This window comes from Lathyrus oleraceus, chromosome 7 (genome assembly GCF_024323335.1).
Source record: "Lathyrus oleraceus cultivar Zhongwan6 chromosome 7, CAAS_Psat_ZW6_1.0, whole genome shotgun sequence".
NCBI lineage: Eukaryota > Viridiplantae > Streptophyta > Magnoliopsida > Fabales > Fabaceae > Lathyrus > Lathyrus oleraceus.
The window spans coordinates 8,436,501-8,460,091 of record NC_066585.1 but is presented as its reverse complement, the minus strand read 5'-3'; the positions used below and the strand labels follow the sequence as shown (position 1 = coordinate 8,460,091).

At 36.7% G+C, this 23,591-nt stretch overlaps 2 pseudogenes; one reads left to right on the top strand and one right to left on the bottom strand.

Moving 5' to 3' along the window:
* The first annotated feature begins 7,994 nt into the window (after positions 1-7,994).
* Positions 7,995-11,062, top strand: LOC127103799 (mitochondrial import receptor subunit TOM40-1-like; annotated as a pseudogene).
* Positions 11,063-13,442: 2,380 nt separating this feature from the next.
* Positions 13,443-15,385, bottom strand: LOC127101687 (heat stress transcription factor A-8-like; annotated as a pseudogene).
* Between the last annotated feature and the right edge of the window lie 8,206 nt (positions 15,386-23,591).

Genomic DNA, 23,591 nt, shown 5'->3' with positions numbered 1-23,591 from the left:
TAAATCCAACTTGGGGGGTTCCGAAATAAACGGAACCGGAGATTACATCACCATCTTCACAGGAACAATCACTGAACGGATGACAAACAGATCCTCTGAACAAGTGCTCTCAATTCAACCCGGGGATCCGAAATAAACGGAACCTGCTGATAAACCACGGACAGGACTCTGGCGTCCCAGAAATAAATGCCCATAATCCATAGTCACCATCAGTACCAAGAGTCACCAACTGTACCTGTTAAAATGATCAAACCCTTCCCCACTCACGGGTGTCATCTAGGCCAGGGTAAGGTCGAAAAGAAACGCAGCATAAATAACCTTTCGCAGAATATCATCCTGTGCACACCCGATGTATGCACCGATAATATCCCACCAGGGTCTGAACTGCTCGTGATATCAATGTTCCGCTAAGTGGCGTACACCACCCGCTTCCCATGAATCACTCTATTCCTAGGTTTCCTAGATTTCACTCATAGCCTGGGTATTGGGCCTTTTACCTCGAGTAACTCCCACCCCAAACAGAGAAACACAGCCAGATGAACAGATGAATATGAATAAATGCAAACATTAATGCAAACAATAAATGCAAACAGAAAATGCAAATACATACAATAAATGCAATAAATAACAGCACAAAGCAACCAAAACCCTAACCTAGAGAGCGCTAGGAGAGACTCGCTCAGGGAAGATGGACCAGCACAGGTCAACTTCTCTATAAATCCCCAGCAGAGTCGCCAGCTGTCGCATCACGCGAAAAACCGGCGGGAAAAGAAGAAACAACAGAGCCGCCACCGTGCGTTATTTATCCCAAAAGAGGGAAAGGAAACGCTCGAAGTAAACCTAGGAAAAGAACATGGTCTCGCGACCAAAGAGAATGGGTTCGGGAGTCGGTTATGCGAAGGGAAGGTATTAGCACCCCTACGCATCCGTAGTACTCTACGGGATCCACGCACAAAAGGAAGGATAATTGGTTGCTAAACACTGCTCAAACACACACACACTGGCTGAAAGAGACACAAGAAACTGACCGAAACTGACTCGGCGGGATGTCGCATCCTGGGCCTACTTAGTCTATCAGGCATAGACATCAGAGTCGAAGTAGTTCGGACTGGGGAAACGACACATGCTCGCTAAGATATCGCATCCTGTGCATACGTATCTTCTCGGACGAGAGAAGAATCAGAGCATTCGTAGCTCGGCTGACACGCACACAAACAAAAACAGGCACAGGCAAACGTGGAGCCTGAATGCCAATCACTGGACTTACATCAGCATCCGAACCAAAACACACACAAGAAGGCAAACATGGAGCCTGAATGCCAATCACTGGGCTTACATCAGCATCCGAACCTAAAACACACTCACACTGGAACCCAAATGCCACTCGATGGACTTACTTCAGCTTCCAAGCACACAGCAAGACAACAAGTTAATAGGGAGTCGGGGACTCGAGCCTATAACTGTCAAACACACACTCAAACAAACAGACGACAAATTGCTAAGGAGTCAGGCACTCGAGCCTAGCAACTGTCAAACAACTCACACAAAAAAGAAAAGGCGCCCGGAGAGATCAACTCAACCTCCTGCCTACATACTTCATCTGGTATGAAGATCAGGGCGATGTAGTTCCCCTACAGAGGGATACAGGACTAGCCTAACCAGATAACAGAGGGAGACACAACTAGGGAGACTACGACTCGAGCCTAGATGTTATCATGCAAATTCATCCCTAAGTTAAGGTTTCTAGCTAACTGGCACAGGGAGCCAGTCTATCCTAAACATGACTTGCACAGGAAGCAAGCCACACACACACTTAACTTGCACAGGAAGCAAGCCAAGCAAAACCTACTTGCATAGGAAGCAAGCCTAAACTAAACCTAACTTGCACAGGAAGCAAGTCAAACAATCCTAACTTGCACAGGAAGCAAGTCAAACAATCCTAACTTGCACAGGAAGCAAGCCAAACAATCCTAACTTGCACAGGAAGCAAGTCAAACAATCCTAACTTGCACAGGAAGCAAGTCAAACAATCCTACAAGCACAGATAGCACACACTATACACAAGCAAGTGGCTCAAACAAGGGTTAGGTTTTAGTCGAGGGGTCATATCAACCTCAACAAACAAACCTCTGGAACTGGGTAAATGTTGCTCTTAACCTTGCCATTGAGGGGCTAAGGTGAAGCAGATGAAAGGTGAGTGAAGGTAAGACTTCACAGACAAGAATGTGTGGGTTCAGAAAGTGGGAACCCTTCTACACATTTGAAACCGACTCAACTGTGCAATTGCACAAGATCTTGGGTTTTTATCTGTAATGCATCAACACAGTGGTGTGAGCAAAGCAGATGACACACTGAATAGCAGGGGATAGATTGCATATCCCTTGGGTTCTGCCAATTGCCTCTTCACTTAGGAGGTCTTTGACTCTATGCAAGGACAAAAGTAAACATCCACAAACATTGCCTCTTAAGGAGGACTTCAAACAGTTGCCTGGCCAAGTAACAAGCCAGGTCTTCCAGACTACATGAAGAAAAAGAGACATACCTCAATGCAAATTGCTTATACAAGCAAAGCAAAGCAAAAGTTCGCAAGGAACTAAAAGCAACTAAAGTACCTGAAATCAGTCAAGCACAGTTAGTATACAAGTCAGAGTTAAATCAAAATGAAACAGACATCAACCAGTCAACACAAGCAATGTGCAAGGCACAAAGCTTAAGGCATGTGAGCCAAGCCACCTACAAAACAAACAAGTTAGACAATGATATTTAATCAAGCTCACTCAAAAAGAATTGGTCTCATTGGTCATTTGTTGGTCAACCTGAAAACATGAGCTCAAAGGTGAGTAACAGGACCACTAGGGCAAGCCTAGGGTCAAAAATGAATGAGAAAGTCAAAACAGCAAAGGGCAAGCATCCAAAATCATGTTCAAACCATTAAGAAACACAAACAATTGGTTTCACATCCATATCAATCACTATCATCATTTCATGAACCATTTAGGTCAAAGTATGGCATTTAGAAGCTCATAGAAGTCAACAGCAAGACTTAACTCAAAAGCAATCTTAAACATTTCCAAAAATCTCCAAATAAATCATGGTCAATCACAATCCATAGCATGGTATGCATGTCAAATTTCATCTCATTTGGACAAGTGGAAGGCAGTCAATGAAAATCAGAAAGTCAAAGCAATTTTGAACATGCTCAAAGAAGTCAACCAAACATGCATCAACTTAGAAAAATCATAAATCAGAGATGGTGTATGATAAATGAATGGGACTAAAACCATGGCAAAGATTAGGATGTCTAGTTATCACATGTCAAATTTCATGTCCATCCAATAAAGTATGAGAATTTCACAAATGAAATGGGAACAAGTGTCTCACAAGGTCAACATATGACTAGCCAGGGGAGAAAATCTCAAACAAATAGGAAATGCCACAAATAAATCCACAAAAAATCACATGTGAACTAGACATACAAGAGTAGGTTCATGCAAAAAATCAGATCAATTGGAGGTCAAGAAGCATGGTAATGAAAGTCATGAAGTTGGACATCAATGGTGTGACACAAATTGTCACACCCTAATTCAAAAAATCATAACCCACAAACCAACAATGATAAATTCACAAACTCTACACCAAAATCACCATGAATGTGTCTAGTTTAAGCACAAAAAATTTGGGAGGCATTGGCTGCATTCTCATCATTTCACAAATGTTTTGGCAAAGTGTATAATATTTGGTCACATGTCACAAACCCTAACACCAATCAAAATCCATTGATCCAAAAATTCTGGAAAAATAATGATAAAAAACTAGGGATCATGATGAACACAACACAAAAAATCCCATTAAATTTGGATCAAAATTGGACAAGTTATGATTTTTGGAAGATGGGTGATCAAATGAAATTAATAATGGAAAAATAACATGATTCAATGTGTCACATGGGGTCCGAGTGGCAATTTTGTAAATATCCCTGCCACTTACTCAAACGGCCGCGTTTTGGCCAAGGAAAAGAAATATTTTGATTGGCTGTTGAGATTAAAACATGCCATGCACGTGAAAGAGTTCTGGGCAATGAGATGAAGAACTAGGGTTTCAAACAGTACAGCATTCATCCCTCTCTCAATCGTGATTTTTAAGAATGCCCAGAAATTGCAATTGACCATACCATTGTGATCATCAAACAACATACAACATGAATCCATCAAGTATTTTCATTAAATCGAGCTGGGCAAAAAGAAACATGCAAAACAAGTTTGGATCACCAACATTCAATTCAACATAACTTGCTACACACTAAACCATTCTTAAAACTAAAACCACTGTTGAGCTCAGCATAAAAAGACCTTTCCAAAGCATGTATCAATTTTAATAAACAAGGAAGTCGAATTTTTACCAAAGTGGAAAGGCAGATGAGATGCAATGGCTGTTTGATGCTTTTGGCCTGAAACAGATGTCCCTTAAGGTCCCAAATGATGAATGATGAAGGTCCTTTGGCTTGTGGATGCTTGGTTTTTCTCAAAATCCCAACTGAACAGGGCAAATGTTGAATGTGATGCTGGAGATGCTTTCAATGCTTGACAGGTATCCAAATAGCTTCAAAGGGTCCAAGGCAAGCTGTTTGACACCTTACTTGAACTTGAATCAAGCTGGTAATGAAGATGGCCACTGAACTGGTTTTGCTTGATTTTTGAGAATGGTGATGTTTTTGATTTTTAAACAGTGAGCAATGGAGGTTTGAGACAGCTTCAATATACCCTATGGACCATGACAAACTAATTTGCTAAGCTTGGAATGACCTGAGAATGAAAGTAGCTTTGAAAATGCAAATTTGACACAATGTGACAAGTTGAAAAGTGATTTTGAGTTCTTGATGTTTTCTGCAGGTTTTGAGGCTTTGGACATTTGCTATGTGATATTTGAGATGTGTTTGCAATGCTCTTTTGATCAACAAATGCTTAGAACAAGAGCTGTCATGTTTTGGCTACTTTGTGGCTTTTTTGAATGAAATGTGAAAATGAGATTAAAGGCTCTTTTGCTGGTTTTTGACAGTGCTAAAAGATGAAGCTTGAGAGAGTGAAAACACAATGGTTGGTCTGCTGTCTTGTGGCTGTTAGCAGGGCTTCATATGACAGAAAAATGGTGAGGAAATAATGTATCAAGCAAGGCAAGGTTAGGTTATTTGGAGGTTTTGGACAGAAAATCATAAATGCACCAAAGATGAAGTTTGAGGGAATGTGAAGTTCTTTTGGTTTGTGATGGCTTGTGGCTGCTATCTTAGGGTTGGTTTGACAGAAAGTGATGAATGAATGTTGAAATACAAATGCCAGGCTCAGGTTCCTTTGAAGTTTTGGACTGCTTTTTGGAAAAATGCAAAGTGTGTTTTTGAGAGAATGAGTGAGCCAAGGTTTTTCAGTTGGTTATGGATGCAATTGATGCTGCTGCTACTGGTTTCATCTTTGACAGAAAATGATATTCAGATTTTCTGTTTTTTTTGTTGTTTGTTGTTTTGAACTGCATTTGCCATTTGGAGAAAGAATGCCCAATGAGAGAGAGTAAGGAATTCTGTGGTTAGAGGCTCCAAATCAGGTCCACAAATGACAGAAAGTCATCCACCAAATCTGCTGTTGAGAAGTTGCTTTTGTGGTAAGGCAATGTCTTGTAACTTTGGAGTTTTGACAGCTTTCTTGCAAAAGTGCCAAAGTGAAGCCTTTGGAGCATGAAGTTCTGTTGTGTTGTGCAGCTAGTTAGGGTTTACAATTGACAGAAAATCCTGCTTAAGTCTGCTCTTTTGTGGTACAAGGCATGGTATGGAAGTATGGAGTAGCATGGGTGAAAATGTACCTTCTTTCCAAATTCAAGCAACTAAGTATGGATACATGTACTACATAGAATGGGTTTGCAAACATGACCAAAACCAAATTTCTGAGCTATTTTAATTGGCCAAATGGAAAAAAAATGGTTATATCAAAAAGTCAACCCTTGGTCAAACTTGCATTTAAATGAGATAAGTCAAAAAATGCCATTTTGATTGGTGAAGTTTTGGCTCATGAAATTTATATTTTTGGAAAGAGGGGATCAAATGTGACTTGTAGGAAAAAACCCCACCAAAATTGGTCAAATGGTTTGAGAGATATGGCCTTTTGAAGTTCAAGATTTTCTGAAATCGATTCGATCATAACTTGCCAACCACACATGGGAATTGAGAGTTCTTGGACTTTTTGGAAATGGGAGAACAAGATCTTCAACTTTCATGTTGGGCAAAAATTCATTTGGAGCTTGTATCATGATGTAAGTTTGAGGATCAAGACTTTCCATTTTTGGTAAGTTTCAGTTACAGGTCCAGTTTCCATTTTTGGAAATTTCTGCTCTGGCTTCAAATTCTTCCATGATGGTGTTTGACATGATATATGAGGACTATATGGACATGAATGAGACCTCTCAAACCAAATCCAACCATCAAACCACTGATTAAATGGACAGTTGACCAACAGTTGACTTTTAGGGTTTCTGACTGACTGTGCATTGACTGATGACTTCTGAACATCCAATCCTTGACCAAAACACTTCAAATGGATCCCCAAGTCATGTGAACATGTTGGACCAACCCTAGGGCCTTGGCTCCTTGAGAAACACCCTTGCTTGCTTGGTTAACTGATCTCCTGATCAGTTTGACCTAATTTCTTGATTGCTCGCTCTTGAGGCAACTGGGGACAATGCAATGCTATGCCATGGACCATGATATGCTATGACCTAATATGAGATGGTATGTACAATGATAGGTGCAAATTTGAGGTGCTACAGCTATTTGTTAGGTTCCTTAATTGTAGCTTGGTTGTTGGTTTCCTGGATTTTAGCCTGAGAAAAATGCTGAAACAGAAAAACTAAACAACCTACAATATATCATATGCTGTCAGGAATGAATGTCACGACATTCAGCTTGACATCAAGGATCATATGCTAAGTCTGTTTTTCCTGAGAACAGACTGTACAATTTTGCTGACCTGTACATGACCAAAATGACCATACTACAGTAACAACTTACATTAATAAATGTCAAGGTATCCAATTTGACATTTACACATTTGGCCTTAAGTTAGTTCTGTTATCCTCTTGAAGAACAAACTAAGAAACATACTGAAGTGTAGCAGAACACCACTCTGTCTATTATTCAGTATATACTGTCCATGATGAATGTCATAACATCCACTTTGACATTCATACAGTAGGCCTTATGCCAGGTCTGGTTCTTCCTTGATAACCAGACTGCAAATGAATACTGAGCTCTAACAGAACACCAACTGTTCTATTCCTCAGTATCTACTGACAGGGATGAATGTCACAACATCCAGTTTGACATTCAATAAATCCTGTATTAGCTAATCCTGCAGTAACTACTTAAGCGTGTCATGACATTAGTCAAGACATCAGAGTACAGTTAGATATTCTAACCTACAATGCAGTCACACATACACACCATGTCATGACATCAGTCAAGACATTAGAATCCAGCTAGTGTTTTACCATATAATGCAGCCAATTAAACACCTACAAATATATTAAATAAATATCTTCAATTTAATAATCCATAATCTATAGAAAATATTTATAATCATTAATATTATAAAATTTGTAAATAAATTTCAATTTAAACTTTATAAGATAATACATTTTAAAGTAATCCAACCGAGTTATATCCTATACAGCCTCATTTTGAAATTGTATTTAATATATTAGTTTTCATATATATATATATATATATATATATATATATATATATATATATATATATAAAATATATATAAATTAAATCTTAGAGTAAAATATTTTGAACAAATATTAAAAATAGTAGTCATTGTATTTTTTTAATTTAACATTGATAAAAGTGAAACAATTTCATTTTTTATTTTAGAATTATCATCTTAAGTCTTAATAAATTCATTTACAATGTATTTAACAATCAGGTGTTTTTATTTCATTCTCAAACACTAGAACATTTTTTTTTATCTTAAATGTTGAATATAAAAACCAAAAAGCACAATTTCAAACGGGCCAGCGGTTTGACGGGCCCACATAAGCGATGAAAAACCCTAACACAACTCCGCCGGCAAGAGAATGCGTCTGCAGTCGCACCTCAACATGATTCCGTTGACCTCTGTAAGCTCTGAAAATTATGGTATGTATGAGTTTTTCGTTGTTTATTTGTTTTTATGAAACTTGCGCCATTGTTGCTATCTGTAAGAACTCCTTCGCAATCTCAGTAACTCATATTCTTTATCTCCAACTCTCATTGTATGGCGTTGTTATTCTGTTTTAATCACTGTAATTGATGATCCACATTCATCTTGACTTGTTTTTATTTTCCCCTCTTTTGGTATGTTCCTGATAAATGAATTTCTTATATGTTATTGTGTTTGATAAACTTTGTTTCATTTTGTTTTTTGAATTGTGTTGCTCTATCTTCAATTATGATTGTGCCCTAGAATTGTGTTAAGGTAACAGAAGACCATTTTTTGAGAGCACTAATATGGCCTTCAAATATGTTAGTTTTTATTTTTAGAATCTAGATTATTTCGTTTGATGCCCTCATCTACTAGTTGTCCATTAACTATTATATTTCTATTGGCATATATTGTTTTGGTAGTTTCTTAGTGGAACTTTCTCTGACTATGAATGCAAATTGTTCTCAAGTAGTTTCCTTTTTATATTTTTCAGGGAAAGGATTATAGGACCCAGATTCAACTAGGAAATGGATCTTTGCTAGGAGCAAGTTAATGCCTGTTTTATATGAGATTTAGGTAGGAAAAAGTCATTTAGATTACTTAACTTGTTTGTTATTACAGTATATTACTTGCATACAGCTATCTGGTTTTGTTTGAACTGATTGACATTGTACTGTCAGCAATCCTATCTACTTCACAAATGACCTACACTACCTTAATTTACAGTTTAATTTTTAAATGGGATTCTATGTGAAAACTAATTCTACAGTTATTTTAAGGTGGACATTTCTACTTAAACAGTGGTATATATTGATATACGGAAGCTAGCAAATTTTCATGAAATGTAAATAATGCATGCTCTTCAGATATATAATTGATTGTTTTTAATACTTTTAACTTTAGTAGTTTGGCTCATATTTAAGTCATGTAATGGTCAATCGGTCAATGTCATTGTTGAGTGAGAGAATTTCTTAGTTTCTTCTTTGTATGAATCGCTTAGTAAGTTCAATTTATGTATACTAATATAAATGTATGGACTTGTGCATCAGGCCATCAACTTAGGTTTTTTGAGATACATTCAGTTTGTTATGTGCAAATTTTTCCCACTATCATGGGTTGATGAAGAATTGCTTGTGTTCTAATTGGATGATTGGATCATCTCTACATTAGGTCTATTTTGAGTTATCATTATTCTGAATAGTTTACAAGCTTTACTGTTTTATCCCCTAATCCGAAACATATCTACCGATTCAATCTGTTGCACGGTGTGGTACAATTTATTGACATGCGAATAAATCCATTTTATTACTGAAAACATTGACTTTTGTTTTGCAGAGTGTCACCAATCATTTATCATTGGGTGGGGAGGTATTTTGGAATGGTCAGCATCGGAAGTCTGGTGTTGGTTATGCTGCTCGCTACAACACTGATAAAATGGTAATGATGACTTAAGACTTGTTCTTACATGCATTATCTGCAACTTGCTTGCTTCCCTTTGCTTACTTATTTAATTTCGGATCTTTCACAACTGTTTATTTATCTAAAGTTTATCGTATAGAATAATGGCCATCCCGTTTTTTTGCTATATCGTTTTTGTGGATGCTCTGCTCTGCTATCTGGGATTGTTAACATATGCTACATATTATCTTATTTTCTGTTCAATGTTTCCATTTTTATCACCTACTTATTTTATTCATTTTATATGGCTACCGAAATATATCAAATTGCTTGTATTCATCCAGGTTGCCACTGGACAAATTGCCAGCACTGGAATGGCCCTTCTAAGCTATGTTCAGAAGGTATCTGATAAGGTGAGTCAATCATGACATAGTAGATTTGTGCTTTCCTTAGTCCTTTTTATTTCTTACATTGAATTTTCCTTGCAGGTTTCTCTGGCTACTGATTTGATGTGCAACTTCAACTCCATGTCAAGAGACGTCACTGCTAGCTTTGGTTATGACTACATCCTTAGACAGGTACTTAGTACTACATATTTGGTGTGATGCTTTGTCATTCCTCGACTGATTTTAAACGATTCCACGATTTTTATGCCTATTTCTTTATTTTAAATGGCACTTAGTAATACACAATGTGAATTATGAGGAAGAAACTTACCACCCATGTCTCCCTTTGAAAGCTGATTAGGATCATAGTTGGCCATTTAAAGTCTCCCTTTGAAAGCTGATTAGGATCACAGTTGGCCATTTAAAGTTCTTTGCTCATTGTGATGAAATTTTGACCCATTTTATCCAGTTGAAAAACCATCTTATCTTGTTTCAACATCTTGTGTTGGTTATTGTAGTGCCGCCTTAGGGGAAAGGTTGATTCCAATGGGGAAAGGTTGATTCCAATGGCGTCTGTGCTGCATTTTTGGAGGAGCGGTTAAACATGGGTCTGAACTTTATTCTTTCTGCCGAGGTCAGAGCGCTTTCCTTTGTTCATATACGTTTTATCAGATTATTCATCATTCTTTGACATGATTTTCATATTTACTTATTGCAGCTTGATCACAAGAAAAAAGACTACAAATTTGGATATGGTTTGACTGTTGGAGAATAAAATAGCAGGACTAGAGCTGTATTTCCTTTTTCATTAGCCAGCCTAGCCTAGCAAGTTTTCTTGCTTCATTTTACTTGTTGTAGATTTTTCTTTTTGGGAAAAAGAAAACACAGGAGGAATATATCATTTGTGTCGGCAAACATCATTTAATCTACAAGTTGGCCTAAAAATACTTCAAATTTGTTGCCATGTTTTCCCTGGAGGGAGATGTAGAGTGATAATAGATGACCATGCATATTATAAGATTCATTTCAACATAATGCTCGTGTTTGCTAATATCTTTCGATTTCTCAAGAGCGACGACTTAAAAAAGTCCTTGCATAATTTGGTGATTATGTTTACCATTTGGATGTTTTCACAGATTCATACTAGAACTAATCACACTTAATAAAGCGATTTGGATGTTTTCGCAGATTCATACCAGAGTTCTATTATGTAGAAATAATCTAGTTAATAAAGCGATTAATACTGATATCTAGTTGAAATTGGGATCCATAATATATTGAATGGAAAATGTTGTGGACTCCCTAATATCTTTCAATATGTTAAGAGACAGAACTAGAAAGTGCGACGTTATAGATGTCATAAAAAGTAGATAAAAAGAAAATGAGGTGTTAGAAAAATTGAGAACGTTTGCAAATGTATGAACGTTGCTTTGAATCTTAATTATCCATATACATGCTTACACTTTGATAATTAATATTTCCTTCCTATTTTATTATAAATTATTTTTACTTTTCATTCAAAATTATAATTTATTAATAATATTGAAAAAAACAAATCAACATAAAAAAAATATATAAATATTTAAAAATACTTGTGATACCAAATAAAGAGATACTATAGGGTTAATTCTAAAAGGAAAACAACTTGGTTCTTTTTGTCTGGTTGAAAAGATATCGACGGTACTTTTTTTAAATATTTTTATTTCTTCAATTTTTAATTAATATTCCATATATTTATATATGCTTTTATGAAATCTGTAACATTAATTTTGTCTTTTAATTCACATGTTCAATTATAAACAATTTATAGTATAGAATGACTAGTGTTTAACTATTTTAGAAATAACGAGTTTCTTGTATATTAACAAATAAGAGTGTAAATATTTAAACTGAAAGTAGTTGGCATTTATATTCTCCTCGATAAATTAATATTTATCTATTATATTTATTTTACACTCTCAATAGATCAAAATTGTTCAATAAATATGTGTTAATGTAATATTTACATATAATAAATAAAAATGGTTCATAGCATGACTTTCAAGATAGTTATATTAAAAGTAAAATATTACGAATATATAATTTAATAAACATAATATAATTAATTTTATATATTATTATATTAATTCATTCTCAAACACTAGAACACTTTATTTTTACCTTCATATAAATTCTTTTACATTAATATTGAATATAAAATAAGACATTAATATATCTCAAATCTTTGCCCTACAAATGGGACAGGTAAGAGTCATCTTTAATAAATACTGGGGCAAGCATTTTTTATGAAATGCATGTCCGCATGGCAAACTCTGAAGCATTTCCCCATCTTCAAACTCGTACACACATATCATACACTGATTTTCAGTGTGTTGGAGTGGGATGGATGAGTCAAACGTTGATTCACTGATTCTCTCTTGGATGATCCGAACAAGATATCGGCGTCTATAAAATCTCCAAACACGAGTAATAATAATAAGAAAAATAAAAAATACTATTAAAGTGCCAACTGCTATCAAGATGCTGACGAGAGAAGGATTTCTTCCTGAAAAAATAATAGAATTTAACTTAAATATAAAAGTGAATTCTATTGAATTGCAGAAGTATAAATATAAAATTGTAATTATAATGTACATACCTGTGTTACTATAGCCCATGATAAAGTTGACGGAAAAATTCTGCAAAATGCATTAAAGAAATATCAACATATTATAAATATTAAGGGTGGAAAATATTTGAGACATGTGTGGTGGACGAAATTAAGTATGTATAACTAGACAATCTTAAATCTTACATCGATATCTTCAAAGAATATGTTGGAGTGAGGTTGGCGAAAGTAATGAAAAATATGGAAGTGTAGTGCTTCGCAATCAACTATAACAAATTAGATGTGAAAATAACTTGGAAGATAGTATGTAGAAAATATAATGATATTATGCTTACAAAGTTGTAAGTTGCATGATGATGAATGGTGTAATGGACTCATTTTATAGGAAACTGGCTTACCGTATTTCACTAAATTTCTTTATAGCATTATTTGTTTTAAAAATGTAATTATGCTACATTTTTATCACATGAATTATTTGTCCATTATTTTCAATCTTTTTACTCAAATGCAAAACAAGTTACTTTCATCAAAATAAATAGATTTTGATATACATGCTAATAGCTAGCAAGGAACCATGCAAAATTCAGCCAATTATTAATTGGACAAAATGCATAACAATTATTTGTGAGAAGCATATTCCTAGAGGACCACTTACCAAAATATGAAAGCATGCTTAATAAACTCAGTACCTCTAAAATAGATAGAAAGTTTGGTATCATATGGTATCAGGTATCATAGGCTACATTGCTAGCTATTAACACTTTTTTTTTCATTGTACTCGTCATACTTTGTTTTTAGAATTAAATTTCTTAAACAAAAACCCACTTATACTAACCATATTTTATACAAACCATATTGATATTGCCCAAAGATCATAACTGCTGGAGGAAGATGGAAGAAAAAATAGTTAAAAGGTGACTTGATAATGCTATGACTTAACCGCAAGGAAAATTGCTTCCTTCTCTCTCTAAATTTTGCAACTTTCTAAAGCTGAAGTTCAATTTTCTCAGTTTGAGAATCCAAACCCTGTGACCTACCCAATATCCTCCCTCAACAGCATATAATTCACACTCATGCTTGAGTTTTCTCCATTTCTACAATCATTGCTTCAAAAGCAGGTCATTCATTTGAAGTTTTCGTGATAGGTTCCATCTCCATTTCACTAACATTGTGCCTCTCATTTTCATGATCAGTATCTTCAACGTTTTCGGGAAAAGGACTGCCCGTCTGCAGAAAGTTCGGGTTCTGGTTCAAAGGCAGAAGATAGCGGAACTATAGGCTTTAGTGTTTCACTTACAGGTGGCTTATACTTTACAATCATTCCATCAGAAGGAACTGGTTCGTCATCTCGGCTACTGTGGTCCCACATATTCCCTTGTTCTGCAAAACGCCAGTTATTTTCCTTAGGGTGAAGCAGCTGAGCCAGGAATCCGGGGCATTGTATGACCATGACTAAGAACGATATCATTTGTTGTCGATGCTTCTCCATTCCATCCAGACGATCACTCAATAGAAGCAACTTACTCTCAGAGGATTCAAGGTGCTGCTTAGTTTAACCAACTCCTGTGTCAGGGTTTTTCTTTCCGATTTGAGATTCTCCCCTTGTTTCCACAGGCTAGAATTAATCGCTTCTAGTGACGGTTCATCAGAATTGTTTTTCTGCGGCAATGCTTTTTGCTGATCTGTAACATGTGGATGTCTCCTTCTATGTATATTGTTCAACAAATGCTTTTGACCCCTAATGAAGTTTTCATTGGCAAATTCCAAATTATCTGTATCAATTTTCCTGAAACCCTGGCAAATTCAACAGTCATTAATTGCTTAATTTTAAAAGAGAATCACTTCAAACAAATAGAGGCAAATTCCCAATTTTAAAAGAGAATCTGTATCAACTTTCCTGAAACCCTAAGTAATAACAGATTTTAGCTCACAAACTATACTAATCAAGAAATTATAATTATCCAAAATTGATAGAAAACATAAACACAATTCTGCGATTAAAGTAGAAGAATCAAGAAAATCATGATCTAAAAAACGGGAAGAGTAATATATATATATATATATATATATATATATATATATATATATATATATATATATATATATATATATATATATATATATATATATATATATATATATATATATATATATATATATATATATATATATATATATATATATATATATATATATATATATAATATATATATATATATATATATATATATATATATATATATATATATATATATATATATATAGAGAGAGAGAGAGAGAGAGAGAGAGAGAGAGAGAGAGAGAGAGAAGGGAGTTACATACATAGATATTGAGTTGTTTGACGAAGCTGGAGAAATTGTTGTGAGAGAGAGTAGAGAGACGTTATCGATGATGAAACTGTTATTGTCCTTCACAACAGACGTTTCTAGGTGAAGTGCTTCTGCAATAGCTGCTGATGTAGGGGTCTTCTCTAAACCACTGAATGGTAATTTGTTAGAGACTTGAAAACCAAACCAATAAGAGTATTCTTCTAGAGTAGGCATAAGTTGGTAGTCTGGAAATGTGAAGCAATGGTAGAGTGGATCATAAAATTGTACCAGTGTGTTGAGAACTCCATCTTCAACCTTGGTCTACTAGATACCCATAAGTCTTCCATACTGAGCTCTGAAATCTTCTGGACTAACTATCATAGAACCAAGCTTCTTCCACTCTGTTAAGTCAGGACATTTGAAAGTGTATTTCTTGGTATTCCTCCTTCCAAGTTCCATTTTACCTATCGATATTTGCAAAAGAAAACTATTGAGTTTCTTGGTTTTTATGCAAAAAGGGTTTTTATGGATGCATGAATGCATGAACGAATATTTCACAAATACATGTTTAGGGTTTCGATACTAAGCATGGAGCCAAGGGTCTAACCCTCCCACAATGTATGAACTAATATATTTATTTTGTACCTGTAGAATAAGGTTCTAAAGTGGTCTTCAGAGTCATAGATCCATCTTTCGGATATTATCGATTTAACGACTTGCTCGCAGACCAATAATATTCTCAAGAGAAACTCGTCTGAGTGTAGCATTGCGTAACAATTAACTCAGATCTTATACCTGAATAATCTCCGCACTACATCCTAAAAAGGCTTAGAGGGGTTGAAAGGGTTCTAAAGGCCCTCAATTTCTTAGACTCCCAGATCGAAGATAATAATGCTACTACGATTTACTCGTAACAACAAATATTACCATCAAAGGGGTCTCCACTGAGCGGGGTCATATCATATGTTAATCATGCTTAGGATTACTCCAGACATGTAACTTTGATTATACCACCATCCTATCTTATTTGTATTCTCTAATCCGGGTTAGGATTTTGTCACCACTTATAGATCTCCATAATGAAACCCAAGAAAACATAGAAACAAATAATAATAAACACATATAAACAAGTTAGGTATCACCCACTTAATATTCCATTCCCCAGTGAAGTCGTCATTTCTATCGCGGTGAAGAATCGAAGACCAAGCTATTGATTAGACTTGACTCATGAATCAAAATATCACCACCGAACTTTAATTTATCCAAGGGGAGGGGAAACGACTCAAAAATAAACCCAATATGTATATGAAAAGCTAGAAGATTAAACTTAAGCTAAGCAGGGGGGAGATTCTAAAGGTACGAGGGGGGGGGGGGTGTTATGAAAAGGGAAGGTATCAGCACCCTAATCATCTGTAGTATTCTACAGGAACCTTTTAGATACATGTATTTGGTTTAAAATTGTTTGTTATTTGATTGGGGAGATGAGAAAAATAACATTTTTTTATTGTTTGATGATTGGGAAAGATATTGAGTCTTATGCCTATGTACCCGTGAAGGATCAAAACCTCGTAGTTCGGGTTCAAAAGTAAGAAGGGATTTGTTGGGTTTGATTTTATGAGAAAGAGACAAATTGTCATCTTAAGGAGAAAACTCACATTTAAACCACCACAAACATGTGGAAGATAGATCTTTGCATCAAATTTAAAGAAGGGCTCTCACTTGGATATATAATAAACAAGTATGCCACATACCTCTTCCAAATGGGAAAGAATCAATATCAATCTCAACAATGTTATGGGGTAGGAGATTTAAATGTCAACTAGGGATGACTCATGTCTAATCCTTTTATGAAAAGGTTTTAAACATGGAAAAGCCAAAGTGGCAAAATGGTTTGAGTTAAGTTTGTGTTTTTTAGGTCTTATAAAAAGATCTTTGAATATGCTTAAGTGTTTTGAAGCATTTGATTAAGAAATAAAAGGAGAAACAATGACCTAAGTCAAAGTTTATTATGAAAGTGGTTATAAGAAGGAGAGAGAGATAGAATCCTAAGGTTTAAATTAAGGGGAACCTGAGATTTTATCTAGAAGTCTTTGGATTAAGGGGAATAAAAGGTTGTATAGAATATAGATGAACACACACATGCAAAATGACAATAATGTCATGATTCTTTTCCCTTGGATATAAACAATAACAAGATTGAACATGCATTAACATTATGGCACAAAATATGGCTAAGTACAATGTCAATTAAAAGGTATGGATGACAATGTTAAACATGGTTTTTTAGGCATTGGGATAAGCATAAACAAGACATGACGAAGTTTCACATAACATCACAAGACACACCATATTGATGGTGAAGACAAAATCATACTTGACATGGTAAAAAACATTCATTGGTGCATGTTAAACACAACATGAATAAATTTAGGTCAAACATGCATCACATTATAAGTCTTCACAAAATAAACATTAGACTTGAATCAAAATTCATGATAAGACCAAACTTAAGTGGAAACCTAATCACCTCCTAACCATTCATTTAAACCTATTTTCAAGGTGAATCAATTGATACATTATATGAAATTAATCAAGTTCAAACATGTTAAGGATAACAATCAACATTTAAAAGAGTGTGCTTTAATCATACAAACTTTCAACATCAAGAACAAATAAGACATAAGCCGAAAGAATCAATTAGGAGCCTTGAAGAACACTTAAAACACATGTTTTTCTAAAGTGGTGAAATAAATAATATTTTTTGGTATTTTTTGGTGTCACCATAAAATAGACATTATCATGAACACATGGCAAAAAGAATGGGTCAAAAATGTTAAGGGATCATGAGGTTATGGATGTTTGAAGTTATGAAGAAAAATGAACATTTAACAAGTGAAAACAAAAAAAATCATTACACTATCCAAATTCAAACCCACACCCAGTAACTCAACAAACCAGTGTTTTAACACTAGGGCACAATGCCAATTCATGTATTCAGTTACATCAATTAAAATATATATTAAAGTGACTTTTAAAATTTAAAAAATGGCTCCAAACTCCATCTTCCTCATTCATCCCGTAGCCCATAGTTTCCACCATTTTCACTTACCGTTAAAACTCTAACTCTCTCAATTATTAACGAAATCAAAAGTTGTAAATACCAAAATTGCTTAGAATTTCTCAAGGAATCTAATGGTACCACCAATTTCATTTTTTTTTATAAATATCCAGAAATAAAAAAAATGCATATGAACCCTAAAAATTGAATTTAAAATTAAATTCCAAACATCACTGATTAAGACCAATGATCATAGGGGTTTGTTCCTGACATCTTGGAAAGTGTAATGGTAACAAGAATAATGCAAAATGGTGCCTTAAATCATAAATTGCAGAAATGAATACATACCTAAAAAATGAAAATCTTCCTTTGGAGTAGGGGTGTTCCATATGTGATTTTATGATTTGAACAACTTCCTTACACCTCTAGGAAGGTGTTTGAATGTCTGGCTTGAGCTGAGAGTGCTTGGTTCTTCCTTTCCAAATCAAGTTGCAAGTTATGAAAATGTGATTTGGAAGATGATGGTAGGTGTCGCAACCTGAAAAATACAGTGCGAAAAAAAAACAATCGGCGAAAGAAAAAGACAGAAGAGTCGCCACCGTGCGTTATTCATCCCAAAGGAGGGAAAGGAAACGCTCGAAGTAAACCTGAAAAAGGAAAGGACAAGACGGGGTCTCGCAACCAAATCTTGGGTTCGGGAGTCGGTTATGCGAAGGGAAGGTATTAGCACCCCTACGCATCCGTAGTACTCTACGGGATCCACTTATGTAGTTCTTGTCTAAAGGGTATGAGTTTATCTAATGTACTATTTACTAAAAAAGGGTTAAAGGAAAAAGACTCGCGCGGATGTCGCACCCACTGCATACGTATCTCATCTGAATATGAGAATCAGAGTCTTCGTAACTCGGCTGACCTATGGGTTGGGGGATGTGTGCTCGCTAAGACATCGCGTCTTATGGCTACGTATCTCATCTGGCCTGAGAATCAGAGCAACACGTAGTTCGGCTAACTACGGGGTTATGGATTGGGTTTTGGGCGAACAACGTTACTACGCAATCTACCGGATGCTCGACCTTTGGAGACTTACTCGCCTGTAGTAGAAGGAGTTAGCGTGTTGCTTTGGGTTTTAGGGTTTGGGATGCTCGAGGGAAAAAGGGCAGTCCTTGACGAAGGAACCGCGCTACCTGCAGGGATATGAATACAAAACACAAAACATGTATCTCAAAGTAAAATGCCACAAAGGGGCTCAAACGTTGCCTCCTATCGAGGTCTTCCAGCTAGGAAAGCAGTAAAATGAGGGAAAAATGTAAAAGTACCACGCGGATAAAGATCCGAAGTAACAGTAATTAGAGGAATGGGAAACCCTGAGATCCTTCCAAGCTAATGCCATCAAAGAAAAGTGAGTCAATACAGGTAATCAGAATGAACCTCCAGGGGTTATCCCACAAATAAAGTGGGAAACCACGCAAGCTATCCCTGCAAAAGTCATGTGAGCCCTCACAAAAATTCAACAAAAGGGTTAGTGAAACACCATAAGCATTTTTTTCATGATCAACAGTATGGTTTCAAAAAACTCAAACCTTGTGGCATACATTTCAGAAATTAAACGGTTAAACATTCAAGGCATTGTTTATACATTCATATACATATTAAACCCATGGGCAAAGGTAATGGGAATAATGGCAAACCTGATTGGAGAGCTTGATTGAAATTGAGTTGCACCCGTGAGGTTTACAAAACAATCTTCAGAGTTTATGTGAGGCAAAGGTGATTCTGTGTAGTTGAGTCCCCTTCGGGGTTTGGAGGCTGCTCTGAACTCCGTTAGGTCTTCTCTCACTATCTTTTTCCTCAGGGTTTTGTTCCAAGGAAACCTCAGAGTATTTTGCTTCTCTTCAAAATCCCCCTTTGTTCTGTGTTCTCTCAAGTGAAGCCTTGGTATTTATAGACTGAATTTCATGGTTTTGTGGGCTCAAATGAGAGAGACCCAAGTCCAAAATTTTTTATTATATTTTATTTATTTAATTATTTATTTAATTAATTAATTAATTAATTAAAAATTAAAATTTCTTATTATTATTATTATTATTATTATTATTATTTTGATCTAATTCTGATTGACATGATGAAATGCAATATGAAATGCTAAATGAATGCATGAATGAGGAGGGCAAATTTTGGGGTGTTACAGCTGCCCCTATTCAATCATCAGCTAAACCGAGTAGGATGAAAGCGAACAGCTTATCAGACAAACGGGGTGAGCTGTGATTGAATACCAAAGACAGACCGAAAATTTATGCTCCGAGAATACCACAAAAACGCGGAAATACACCGCGTTGTTTATCTTTCTTCCGATCCTCTGGCTTAATCTGGAGTTTCGATCCTCTGGCTGAACCTATACTCAATTTAGTCCTCTGGTTGGATATTAATTTTGATCCTCGGGCTGGATACGATTTTGATCTTCTGGCTAGATCTTCTTCGTTTCGATTCTCTGGCTGAATCTATTTCCTTTGATTCTCTGGCTGAATCCATTTTCGGTCTTCGGGCTAGACCTGACTTTGATCTTCTGGCTAGATCTGGAGTGTCGATCCTCTGGCTGAATCTGAACTTAATTTGATTCTCTGGCTGAATCTACTTCAATCTTTTGGCTAGATCTGAATTGTTTCGATTCTCTGGCTGAATCTATTTCCGGTCTTTGGGCTAGACCTGACTTCGATCTTCTGGCTAGATCTTCTTCGGTCTTCTGGCTAGATCTCCTTTGTTTCGATTCTCTGGCTGAATCTATTTCGATCTTCCGGCTAGATCTGGATTGTTTTGATGATAAATTCCCATCATTAGGATCCCGCATCTGAGGCATGCGCTGGTTGACCCTCTTTTGAAATCTACACCCAACCTTCATATTAGATATGCAGCTTCGAGCATATTCCACTTTTGGGCTTCGTACATATTCTTCGGGCTAGAACATGTTGTAACGACTCCTCAATTAGACTTGCTGGGGAAATAAAGCTTGTAGGCGACTTCACTAGGGAATCTTCAAATTGAGCCTCAGGCTGACTCTTGGGAAAACGATTCTCAGGCTGAATCTTCAAAAATGACCCTCATGCTGGATCACGGGAACACGATTCTCAGGCTGAATCTTCAAAAAGTGACCCTCATGCTGGATCACGGGAAAACGATTCTCAGGCTGAATCTTCATAATGACACTCAGGCTGGATCACTCACGCTTGATCCTCTGGCTGGATCTCATGACCTTGGTTGTAAAGTAATTCTTCAGTCTGCTTGGAAGAACCTGTTTATCAGCTTATGTGTATGCTTAATATGATATGCATGCGAATGCAAATGTTATGCATGGTGTAAAAGAAAAAAGAAATCTGCTAGGGGAAGCAAACTCCGGTAGGGAACAGATCGCTGTATCAATCCTTGAATGCTCTGTGGGGAATGATCCGTCTGCCGGGACCAATGAGCCACCAAAAATAAATTGGCTGCTTGAAAAGTCGACCTTGCGGGGGGAGTATCAACTATGGAAACTTGGTTCGGCGAGGCTCTGTGAGGAGAGTCTGTGGGGAAAACACTTCCTGGGGAAATGTCGTAGGAAACGACCTTTGCTGGGGATATGAACTTGCTAATCGTCCTCAAGCTAGGGATTAGAACAAATCTGTTAGAAATAATCTGCTGGGGATGAGATGAACACTAGGAACACCACCCTCTTGTCCGTTGGGCATGCAACCACTCCGCTGTTGCTAGGAAGATACAGTCTGACACCGTCAACTCCGCTGGGGATAGACAGTCTGGATACTGTCAACTCTACTGGGGATAGACAGTCTGGATACTGTCAACTCTGTTGGGGAACATGCTCTGCTGAGGAGAGACTTTGTCAACCGCTTGGGGATGAGGATTCATGACTTGGCATCCGGTTCCTGTGACCTGCAACCAAAAATACACGTATGCCTCGGGGGAATTACTCGGTTTGAATTCACCGTCCGGGATTAAGCACATTCAAAGCAATTTTAAATGTTTTCCTGTGCAAATCATCTGCAAAAGCCACCATTACGTTCATATGCAATATGTTTTATCAAAAATTCGGACATTTTTGCAAACAAACTGATAAATGAAAAATAAAAAGGCTCTTTAACTGAATTATTCGACTCTTAATGGGGAGAAAATTTGTGCCAGGAATAGGCGAGGGTATCAGGAAGCTGATCCCTGAAAAGAGGTGATCGCTATAAAAAAAAGAGAACTATCCTAATGGCAATGTGGAAACGGGGTCCCACTGAGTTTCGACTCTGCTATGACTCGTATGTCCTCAAGACGCTCTGCTCATCTTGCTTTCTGAAGCGGATGATTAGTCGATCTTTAACCTTCAAAGATTGCCGGATTGAATGAAACGGTGATATAACACTGATGAACTCAGATCATAGTCATTCGCTTATTCCCTAACTTTTGCCTGGATCGCCCCCTTTTCGGGTTTTCAATCCACCGGGATACCCATTTTTGCCTGAGCCGCCCTTTTGGGTTTTCGACTCACCGGGTGTACTCTTTTTTTTTATATATCCCTAATTTTTGCCCGAACCTCTTTATTCTTTTTTTTTGGTTCGTCGGGATGCCCCTTTTTTGCCTGGACTATTCTTTTTACTGTCCAGCGGGTCTATTTTATGCGAAGTATTTTTTAACTGCGTCTGAGTTAATAGGGGACGGGAATCCTTCGCCATCCATGGTTGTTAGCATCAAAACTCCGCCATAGAAAATCCTTTTAACCACGTACGGACCCTCATAGTTCGGTGTCCATTTGCCCCTGTGATCTGTGTTGGGAGGAAGAAATCTTTTGAGTACCAATTCACCGACTCGATACTCCCGAGAGCGCACTTTCTGACCAAATGCTTTCTTCATTTGTCTCTGACCTAGATACGTCAATTCTGGGTACGTAGTTCCAGCATAGCACCATTTCCCTGTTGGTTTGATTGATGACCAAAGCTGAGTCCTCGTATACATCCAGGGATTTAATCTGTATTTTGACGGCTTCCTCAAGTCTTAGGATACAAGCTTCGTATTCGGCTTCATTGTTGGTGCAGGGAAAAGTTATTCTGGCACCAAATGGCATATGAACCCCCTTCCGGCGTGATCAACATTATACCAACTCCGCGACCATTGACGTGGACCGCCCCATCAAACATCATAACCCATTTGGATTCAGGGTCAGGCCCCTCCTCCGGGAGTGGTTCCTCTCAATCTTTCGATTTGAGAAACATGATGTCCTCATCAGGAAAGTCAAACCTCATAGGTTAGTAATCATCAATCGGTTGCTCTGCAAGATAGTCTGACAAGACACTTCCCTTGATGGCTTTTTGTGAAGTGTATTGGACGTCATACTCTGTCAGTATCATTTGTCACCTAGTAACTTTTCCGGTAAGTGCTGGCTTTTCAAAAATATACTTGACTGAATCCATTTTTGATATCAATAGAGTCGTGTGAGTCAACATATACTGTCTTAGTCGGCGAGCAGCCCATGCCAAAGCGCGACAAGTTTTCTCGAGCAATGAGTATCTTTGTTCACAGTCGGTAAACTTTTGCTAAGGTAGTATATTGCATGCTCTTTTCGACCTGACTCGTCCT